At 32.0% G+C, this 11,835-nt stretch overlaps 1 protein-coding gene across 1 annotated transcript in view; it reads right to left on the minus strand.

The window, feature by feature from the left end:
- LOC140623592 (bifunctional heparan sulfate N-deacetylase/N-sulfotransferase 4-like) overlaps positions 1–11,388 on the minus strand; it is a 285,724-nt gene extending 274,336 nt beyond the window's left edge. The window contains 1 exon segment of the mRNA XM_072810036.1: positions 10,869–11,388. The gene's annotated coding sequence lies outside the window, so the exon portion shown is untranslated.
- Between the last annotated feature and the right edge of the window lie 447 nt (positions 11,389–11,835).

Raw genomic sequence — 11,835 nt, forward strand, 5'->3', positions numbered from 1 at the left:
AGGGGAGTGATGACCAATTTTGCCCTTAGAATCCCAATACATTGTTCATTTTCTGCACTTATCTCTATACAATTTAGTTAAATCAACTTATAGCCAGCAGCAATAAAATAATTACCATCAACTGATAATTGCTTTGTTTTAGCTTAATAATCTTTTTTTAAAAAAACTATTGTTATATTTAGCATGAATCTGTGTCTTTGTCAATTGTCTCAGTAGACAATCACAGAAGCAGTTATCCATAAAACATAAAATGCTCATTTAGCCCTCATGTTCTTACAGACAATGAAACTATAAGATATAGAGATAAATGAATGAAATTACAATGTAGAAATGTATGTCTTGATCTATTACTGAGTAACAGAGAAAGAAAAATAATTATGTCTAATATTTAACATTGAAGCTTAACTTCAAGAAATCAGAAAGAAATTTATTAAACTGCAAATTACAAAAATTATATTAATTGTCTCCATGAATATAATGTGTTACTAATACTACTACACTTACATTCACAAGTTACATTAAAGTCTAACATCTCTTAGAAGATACACTTTTGATGTTTTAATTTACTGAATTTAGGAAAGCTATTGCTTGGCCACTATCACAGGATTTGCCTGCATCAGAAGTAACAAAAGATTAGTATCCCTTAAAATTCATTTATCTCAACAGTCATTTCCCTACCACCGACTTTCTTACCTAGACTTTTAATGTAGTTAAGTTAATAGATAAATGCTGGAGAAAAATTAGATTGGTCTGGGACAGTATAACTGATGGCTATTATCTAGTTTATAGGAAATTTTAGTGAGGATTGTTTTTTCCGTTATATTATCTCATTAGCAGAATATTACTGTGTAAATTTATATACTACTGACTTTGAGCTTCTTGTTATAAAAATAAACCCTTTTCAAGTGGGCCCTGTTTATCTCATGTAAGAACAGATATGTATATATATATAATGTGTGTGTGTATATATATTTATACACATATATATCCTTATAAACAGATATAAACACCAATTATCAAATTATTATTCAAAGAACTCAAGGAATGAATAAATGGAAAATTCAATGCATAGAAGGCAAAACTTGTTGAACTTCACACAGATAATGTGAACCAATATTTTCTGATTGATCCTACATCTCCTCCATTGCCACTGTTCTGCATTGGTACCCTAAATATCAAAAAGTAGAATTTCATTGCCTTCCACAAGACTTATAAAGAACACTGCTGAAATGGAAATACTAATCATTTTCTGTTGATAATTTATCTCATAACTTTAGATTTTATGAATCTTTTAGTTACTATTTCCATCTTCTACTTATTTCTTATTTCAGAGCATTCGTAATTTTACATAGCACAAGAGTCAGATAATTATTTACCAAAGGGACATACTCCACTCAACTTCACTGATAACCTGTGCTTGCTGTTTTTTTTTAATCTAATTGCTTCATATTTTATGTTATTTTAACTTTTTGATACCGTAGAATAAAACACCAGCTTGGCCATCAACCAGATATAATACGGGTGATCACATGTAAATATATGCCATATAGAATTTCCTCTTCCCACTCAAAACTAATCCAGAATACACAGTTCTGAAAGTTTTTGGGGAAAAACATAATAAAAACCTACGGGGAGAGATTTGGAGTGATTTCAAGCTTTCTGCTACTTGTCAGAGGCAATGTTTCTTGAGATGCTCCTATTTTAATACTTGATGACTGGAATCTAGAATTATTACAAAAGTTACTTATGAATGCTTTAAAACGATGCTAGGCACTGTACCAAAATAATTCACTTAGCAAGCCTGTATCATAGAAAATACTGGGAAATTGTGAAATGTAAAACATTTTGCTGATCTCCAAGAATATCTTGGGAAAAAAAGAATAGGAGGAGTGGTCTGGTTTTACATATGGAAACTTTAAGGTCAATTTAAGATACACCAACACATTTGTGGCAAAACTTAAAATATAATTTGTATCTTTTTTTTGTATCAGTCTGAGTCAACATTAGTAATTTAGAGAAGTTAAATCTATTGTCCAGAGGTTTCTGTGGAAGCAGCTCTTGCCATGAGTGGGAGGGAGGTGGTAGTTAACAAGCTCTCCTGTGTTTCTCACTGTATGAGTACAAGAGGTGTGGAGAAGCCTCTGGAATGAACATTCTGCCCACCTAAAACCTGCACAAGCACTTGGTTAGAAAACTGTTCAATAAATTTGAAGTAAACAGTTGGGTAAAATGTTGTAGCAGTGGTTTCTGCATTTTACATAATTTCCACATGTAAAGCAAAATCATTTTTTTTCATTTTCCCTGTTCTTTTTTTCCCCAAAGATATTTTGAAGGTCAACAAAATTTTCTACATTTTATAACCCCAACGATTTTCTAACAGAGGCTTTCTAAGTGAATTTTTTTTTTTGGTTCAGTCTATAGCATTCTTTTAAAACATTCATTAAGTAACTTTTGTAATAATTCTAGAAAATATATCAATATAGATACCACACGAAATTTTTTTTAGTGTTTTACTAGATAAAATAGCAAACTAAGTAACATTTGTATTTGTTTTAGTTCTATGCAGTTTCAGTTTCCGAACCTTTGCTTTCTTGTCATCTTCTGATCCCATGTTTTTCTTTACACCAGCATGCCAGAAAATCAAGACAAACTATTTAAGACTTATTCTTCTGACAGTATTTTCCTCTGGTTTATGTCTGTTTTCCTTAAGATATTCGAGTGTAAGTTAATTTTTGAAACTGTGATAAATCAGATTAAAATGTTAGTCAATGATCCCTGATCTTTAAGTTATACTTAATATTATTAATATTCACATATAATAAAAATACAGGAAAGACAGTGCAGAATGGTGATTTAGACCATTACTTACGAGTGATGGGGATGGAAATAGTCAATACTCGTCACTAGGGGTTGCTTTAAATCAGTACAAAATGTTACCTTGCAGGCCAAAGTCAGAGTACTGATGCATGTAATTAATACTTAATTCCATTAATTTAACACCTCTCGTGTTTCCAACTTTGTATTAGGAACTTCATATTTATTATCACATTTAGCTTTTCCAGCAGTTCTATGAAGTAGGTATTATTATCTCTATTCACAGATCATGAATCTGAGGCACAGAAGAGTTAATAAGATTTTTCAAGGTTATATTACACATTAGGGCAAAGCTAGAATTAGAATCCAACTTTGGTGGAATTCAACATTACCTCCTGCCTTCTATTATGTCATGATGCTAACTCATCTTTAAATCAATCCACATTTGTTTACATAACTGCAATTCTTCTCTTTAGGGCTTACTTTCACTTCACAACTTAGCCAAACAATCTCTATATTCTTTATCATTTAGAAGTTCATAGAAGCTACAAGTATCTTTCTTATTCATACATCTAATCTGTAGAAATTTCCTTGGACTAGCTCAAAAGAGCGGCAAAACTGATATGTCTAAATTTTTAAAAGTCAATTCACTTAATAATTATTTTATTATCTTCAACAGATTATATACCTTGTAAAATTACACTTTTGGGAAAAGTTGCTTTTACATTCCAGAGCAGGTCCTGAGTAATACTTTCCTGCTATGCAATTTTACTCAATCATTATTTACTTGACATTTGTTGACTAGTCTTCAAACCAACTGCTAGAGTTTGTTTCTAGGTGGGTAGCATGACACTGTAAAATCTTCATCCTCATTTCTTATAGTTACACAATGAAAAACATAAGAAACCTTGGTAACCATCTCCTACTCATGGCAGAAATACTTTCCAAAAAGTCTTCTGGATAAGTAGCCCTGCAACCTGTGGTGGTTGCTTTGATTGACTGGAATCTCACTGATTTTTAGGATGTATTGTTCTTCCTGATTTTGCATAGAAACAATCTCCCAATATCTTTCATATGTCACTCCACTGGTGTCATATAATATAAAACAAATTCTCCTTTCATAAAAAAATCTGCAACATATAAAAGTAATTACACTGTTCTTCAATAGTTTTTTTTCCTTTAAATATTGTTTCCTCAACTGTTGCACATACAACATGCCTCACATTCTACATTTATCAAATGCTTGCTATTTGCTTGTAGGTCAAGAACTCCCTAAACTATCCTGCTATTGAAATATTTTGGTTAACTAGGGATGCTAACACATATATAGTACTCACATTTTAAGTTAATAGGTACCGTAATACAATTGTGAGGGTGGAGCAGGGACGGTGATCCACCCTGGGGGAAGAAGGTCAGAGAAGAATGCTTCTAATATGAGATGGCAGGAACCTGATGTTGGCCTATAGGCTGCATGATGTCAGACCTCTGCCAAGATTGCCGATCATTGTTTTCTCAACTTTGGTAATTTGATTTCATTAATTCATTTTAAGTTTGCATTAGCATTGTATTAGCCTTATATTTTTTGTTCTTGTTGATTTTGAAATACTTTTGTAATTGGTGATTTAAAAAAAAAACTTCAACAATTATATTATCCTTATATAATAGCAATATAAGTCTATTGTTCCAGCCACCTAAGTGATTTTGGAATATTGGTTCTTATATCCACTGATTTGTGAGAATGAAACAGAGGACTAGGTCTTCTGCTACATAAATCTCAAAAATAGCATTAATTTTCAAGCTATAAGGAAAATACAATAATTTGAGATATTTACTTACTACTTTTTAAATATCTGAGGAATGTAAAGAGTAGAAGTGAATTAAGAATTACATCTTCTAAAACTGATGGTCTTTCTGCATTACAGAGAAAGTAACACTAAATAGTGTGCCATATCCTAAACCTCTACCAATTTCACAGAATTGAAGTTAATAATCAATCAGTAGAATAAAAATTCAGCTTGTCAGCTAGCAAATTACAGAAAGTCGTTGCTCCTCATTATGTTTTCTACAAGACTGAGGTAATATCTCAGTTTGGCATATAGCTTTTAAATAAGTTTTCTGAGTGTCAACTTACCAAAAAGGTATTTACTGACCAGCTCTATGGCTTTCAGTAACACCCTTTAACCCACTACCTTGATTTATTCATCTTCATATTACTTATAGCCCTCTCATACCATCTTTGTTTACTACTTGTTACCCTGCCCTCACCCCAAATATAAGCCCTTCTGAGAGCTGTTTTCTTCACACTAATATCTTGAATGGTATCTGGCATATATTAAACATAATGGATAATAATATTATCATTATCATTATAAACATTACTGAACAAAAATGAAAAGCTATTTTCTCTGTATAAAGTGAAAAATATGTCCAGATGGAAAAATAGAGTAGCTTAAGTACTAAATTGAGTTCAACCTCGACTGAGTAATTTGAACATCATTTTTGTGGTTATTAAGAAAATACCCTATTCCAAGGAAAGCAGCTTCCCAAACTGAGATAATCAGGAACCATAATACTCTAAATGAATTATTAAGTGTAATTTTTAAATGATAGCCTGTATTGTTTTACTTACCATAGCATGCAAAAACTCAGTTGGATTGGCATAACTATTAGAGAGAGATTGAGTTGGAAACAAAATTTAAACTTTAATTCTCATTATTCATTTGCACTTTAGAGTAATGAATAGAATTAGGACGTTTATATGTGTTCACAAGAGCATATGCATCTCTGCATCTGTTTCCTTGTATTAATCCTTAGTATAGCTATATTTATTTCTGAAGTTTAAGTGATTTTTACGTAGGTGTGAAAGACTATTCAGTACCTCAAGAAGAACTCTTTTAAGATGTCTGATGAAATATGACAAATTCTGTGGATCAGCAGTCTACAATTGAATTTCTGATTCAGGAATGGAGTCAAGCCAAAGCATGTTAATGTGCAAAATAGCTTTCTCTTCTCTCTCTTTCTTCCATTAATATAGCAGTCAGCCTTTAGGCTGCATATGAATGCTACTATGTTTAAACTACTAAATATAAAAAATGATTTATGGGGATTTAAATATAAGTACAAGGATTATTTACATTTATTATTATTATATTTTTGCCACTATGCTGCATTTGCTGCATGAAAAAGATTACACTGGCAATGAAAGGGAAATACTCAGAGAGAAAAAGAACTCTATTTAAAGAATTTAGTAAATTAAATGGAAATTCACAGGTGGGAGAACAGTCAATATTTTAAGGTTGATATCACTACTACTTTGACATGAATTTCCCATTCCATCTTACCTTTCTTTTATTGCTCAGCATAGTAAACCTACTTTTAATGTGCATTTTTCCTACCCATTGCCATGTTCAAACTGGGCCATTAGATAATCACCTTCATGCTAAACATGAGTGATTTGCTCCTGGGCTTTGCAAGGGAGCATTGAAGCTGCTGTGGCAAAAATGAATAAAGAGAAGAAAGAAAATGATTAGGGAAGGGAGGAAGGGGGGAAATAAATAAGGATAAAAGGACAGAGAAGAAAATGAAGAGAAAGAGGAAAGGAGGAAACAGAAAGGGAAGAGAGAAGAAGGAAAGGGAAAGGAGAAGAAAAAGGAAAAAAGAAAGAAAAGAAGAAAGGAGCAGTTAAACAGCGGTGAAGGAAGAATATCTACACTTAACTTTTTGCTTGAACATACGTAATGTGGTCAGCTGACATTCAACTTCTACAAGGTTATGACTGAAGATAAATTCCATTAAAGGCTTTTAATGAAGAGGTTATTTTAAATAAAGCACAAGTTCATCTGATGGTAGAATGTTTGAAAAGGGGACTGTCTTTTAATTTGGAAGAAAAAAAGGAAGTGTTTGTGCATACCTGTTTGTATGTGTGTGTGTATTGGCTTACTGAAGGTGTCTATTGAGCACTTCAAATATTTAAAACAATAATTTAAAAGAAGTGTAAAAATTGAGTTTGGTACAGAAGTCTCAATTTTGCAATTTAATGGAGTTAAAAATTGTCACTTTTGTTTTCTATGATACTCTAAGTACATCATCAAATTAAGTTCTCAAGCATTCAAACATAGTCTTTTTAACCTTTATTTTCTTTTCACATATTTCCTTAGTTCTAATTAATTATTCATGATTATCATTTATCATTAATGAAGTATTAATGATAAATACTATTATCATTAATGAAGTATCCTTAGGTATATCTCTTGAAAAAAATATTTCTAAATAAGTCTATATATGCAAATTTCCTTAATAAATCACTTGAAAGGCAATATTTAGTTTGTGACATTCAGGTTGTTTTGTTATGATTTTTTCATGGCCTGAATTATATGGATAATCATGAATATAATATAGAAATTATACGAAGGTAAAGGAAATAAATACATCAAGGAAAAAATTTACATGTGTAGGAATGAAGAGGAAGTTACTATTCACATTTCTTTTTAAGATTTTATTTTTAAGTAATCTCCACACTTAACTGGGGCTTGAATTTACAACTCCAAGATCAAGAGTTGCATGCTCTACCAACAGGGCCAGTCAGGTGCCCCACTATTCATATTTTTCTGAAAAACTCTATTTGTCTTGAAATATACAAAGCCATTGATGTGTTTGGATTTCATTATCAGACTATTTTGGACTTTGGGAAAAATCTGTTATCAATTCAATATTACTCTAAAAGACACTTTAGATTTGTCAACTCTAGGATGTGATAGCATTCCTTAGAAAATTGAGATAAAGGAAGCTTGGAAATAGGACTGTATTTATAAAAGTTCTGCATTGCAATTGACACCTTTAACTTCTGAGGCTTGCTGAAATAACTTAAAAAAGAGTGCATTTAACACTCTCTGTAACAGCATAGTTGAAAGTTTCCTGAAGTGTTAAAGAAAACATTGGCTAAATGTTATTCAAAGATGGCTGAAGGCAGTAGCATTATGTCTGACACCTGACCTCTTTCTCTCACTTCATAAACTTAAAATAAATCAACAGACAACATGGTTTCCCCTTTTCCTACTTATTTGGAGTACATGAGGGCTGAGAGTTAACTTTCTCTTTTGTTGTCTAGCTTCAAAAGGTATATTCTTCAACAGTTTTAGTATGTCTACTTCTACTGTAAATTTTACTATCCAAGTTATTTCCATAAAAACTTCCTCCTTCTTCCTTTGGACATGTAACCATAGGCGGCATATCTGATCACTCTGCTATCACTAAGATGATGGTTAGATGATGTATCTCATGTTTATTTATTCTTCTGCTCTTAGGTACAAAGCGTATTTTATAGGAGTTTCTGCTAGGTTTATTTCCAGTTTTCATTAGAGCAAACTTTACAAAGAAGAAAACTTCATTACTTTAAAAACTTTACTCTAGTCAGGAAGTGTATTTGTTCTTTAATGTCCCACAGTTTGTACTAGGGAAAAAAGTCACACTTCAGTTTAGACTTTAAACATAATGTATTAGCAATGAATTTTAGCCCAGAAAGAATTAGCCTTCTGGGTGCACAGCTTCTCTGTCTTGGCTTCTAGCCAGGGCTGATATTTTAGCTTTATTTTATAAGTTTCCCCAGCTGCTTTCCTAATCTGGGGAGGCAGCATTAGCTAGAATCTTCTAGTTTGAACAAAGCATGCTAAATGCTTCTCTGTTCTCCTCCTTGAGTACTTGTTACTCAGGGAGCACAGAAAGTTTGATCTTTGGATTTTATTCTCAATGGCACTTTCCCACTCAAACAGAATGTGCAAGGGGATCATATAAACATTAGACCTATTGAGGGCAAATATTTCACTGGTTCAGAAGCATTTCTTTAGTATCTTTAAGAAGTAAGGTTAGCACTGAGACTTGAACTAAGAAATTAACTTTATTTTAAATCTAATCACAGAATGATATTTGGGGAGGAGGAGAGAATAGATATAACGGGTTTTAATACTCAGACGAAATATAAAAGATTGTCCTTTTTTGAGGTGAATACATATATAAACATGTATTTTTATTTTGGTTATCATATATGCAAATTCCAAATTATGATTTTAAATATTTATGTATAAAATAGTGTAATTAACTTAATTTTGGTATTCAGGGAAAATCATTTAAATGGATAAGTTTCTTTGAGAATAACTTCAGTTGGCAGAAAACAAAATGCAATTTATATACATTTGCAAGTTTATTGAAAATAAAACAAATGTTAAAATCCTTATGAAGTTTTTGGCTTTTTAAAAAGTTATTATTTAAATTCTAGCTAGTTGTATTTTTAAAAAATTTGAGAATGATGTCGGAGTATGTAAATTGCATCTGTATTTTCTCTCTAAAGGTGATTTTCATGCTATATTTATTAAGTCATACACATCATAATTTTTTCAAAGGATTCTAAGTATCAATCTTAGTTATGATCATTGTCATTAAAATACAGTAAAAAAAAAGACTATTCCACTTAATGTTTGTTCACTTTCTAAAATTCTCTTAGCTTATCATGACACGTCTATCATAAGTGCTATATGATATTAATCATAAGGTAAATATTCACAGGATTTGTTATTATAAAAATGTCACAGCAGATGTTAAATAGTATTAAATACCCATTTTTTCTATTGAGATAAATGATAGTAGCAAATATATTTTTCTTATTAATCACTTAATTTTTTAAATGAGTTCCAGTTGAAGGTTTAAAACTATTTAGACTTTATATTTTCTACATGCATTTGTTTCATGAAAAAAACATGACCAACATAGCACCAACCTGGCATCTGGAAAAAGCTAATTGACATATTTTTAATAGAAGAAATAAAAATTATTATTTTGATATAAACAAAAACATTTTAAATCTGGGGAAAGAAATAATTGCCTCCTAGCTTTGGATAAATTCAAGTAATTACAGTAACTTTTGTCTTCATTAATTTCCTTTAGTGGCAAGAAACTCTCAGCATTTGAGCCATGAATTTAGGGAGAAAATGAATTACTAAAATCACTAAGAAAACATATCAATAACTTTGCATGCAATTTAAACATTAAAGATCTTAAGTTGATGAAAAACATTCTGATAGAAGACATGAAAGCAAGAAAAGGTGAGTTTGAAAAAGACATATAAAGTATAAACTACTGAAACTTTTTCAGAGTTATATTAGAACTCATAGTAAATATAACCTATCATAATAAATTATAGCATCACTTGAAAATACCTTGATGATGACTCTGAAAAATCCAATATCTTATCTATCGGGACAAATTATAAAGAAAATACAGGTTTAAGGTTTCCTTTTTATTTGGCTTTCTTCAATAGATATTGGAAGGGATGAATAAAGATGTATTTTCCAATTTCTCCGTGAATGAGGAATTTGGAGGTATTTACAGGTATAGCATAAAGCTTTTTTGTGCTCCTGGGAGTCTATGTTTATGGCATATGACATACATTATTCCAAAAATTTATTTTTTCTTTCCTAATAGGACCTCATAGGAAAGCATTCTATTCCTTTAAAAGCAATTTATGACTGTATCATACAATTTCAAATGTCTGTGACAGCTGTTTTTCTAAAACAGACCATTAGAACAGAGCATGCCTATAAATCTCAGGTCCCAAAGAGAGGAGTTCCCATCTTGAGCAATCTGAATGCCATGTTATCAGTAACACTTTTCAGGGAAACATTTATAACCACACAGTTTGAATGCTGAGTTTTTAAAATGGGTATTTTCAATATGAAAGGCTAAAATTGTTATCAAGTGAGTTGTTTATTATGCAAATGTTCTGACAACAGTTTAAAATATTTCAGGTTCTATCTCTTTTTTTTTTTTTTAGGCAGGACTGTATTTTCCATTTATAGTGCAAATATAACTTCCACAAGGAGTAATGACAGATAAGCACACACAGGCTGAAAAGAGAAATTGAATTTGGTCTAAAACTAATACCTGCTTCTACACAAATCTTTCACAAATAAAACTTTATTGTGCTCAACTTGTTTACATAGCTAAGCAACACACATTCATTTATTGTACACACCTCAGTTTCAGTAAATTAAGCAATAACTTACCTAGAGAAGCATTTCAATTGTTTTTTTCTTATCCTAACTTGAATTTATCCAGAGTTAGAAAGTGAGATATCCAGCGTTCAGATTCACTCGGCCCCAGGTTAATTAGAAGGAGCTTTCCGTTCAATCTGCCTCTACAATATTCCGAGAGCGCTTTTTAGCTCCAATCCTAGTATCTGAACTCTTCCAGCAGTCTCTTTTTATTTATACACACATTGTCCTTTTCAAAACAAGCAGCCAGCTGGAATGATTCAAACCTCTGTTCAGCACACCGTTAAAATGCAGCTTCCTCCTTGGACACGAGAATTACACCAGGGAGCGGACCGAGTACAGCAAAAAGGCTAAGAGAACTATTTAATCACCGGAATACCAGCTGCTCCTGCTCTGCTGTTGCTACTGCTGCTGTGCTTCTTGTTTAGCCGTAGTCGGTCTTTCCCTCCCTCCCTCTTTCTCTCACATCTCCAGAACTATAAAGGCAGCCCTGCCGGATTATGATTGGCAGAAACAGCCAATTCCTTCAGCTAATCATCCTCAAGACTTTCAAGGACCTGGAGCTGTTGTGATGTCATGCAGTCAGTGGGATGTTACACATGAATACATTCCAACAGAAGCTAATTCAGCGATCAGCTGCATTCCTCTCACACCAAGGTGATTGATTAGATGCTCCTTGAGGATTTGCATAATCTTTCATTGTACAGTTGGACTCTTTCCTATGAAACTGGAGAGTAAAATGCCACTTTGCAGCTATGACACTGTACCAAAAGATTCTACTGGGTAAAAACGAAAAGTTGAAGACAGGGTTTTCTGTGGTAAATGTGTGCCAGTCAATGCATGAATTATGAATTAAATAAAAGCCAATGATGAGCAGTACGAAACTTGGAGAAATATTAGTAAGCTACAGACTCCTAAAATTAATAATATTTTAGACTGTAATAAATGGTAGAAGAAAAGAAGTAGTTGTGTGTGTGTA

Source organism: Canis lupus, chromosome 33 (genome assembly GCF_048164855.1).
Source record: "Canis lupus baileyi chromosome 33, mCanLup2.hap1, whole genome shotgun sequence".
Taxonomy (NCBI): Eukaryota; Metazoa; Chordata; class Mammalia; order Carnivora; family Canidae; genus Canis; species Canis lupus.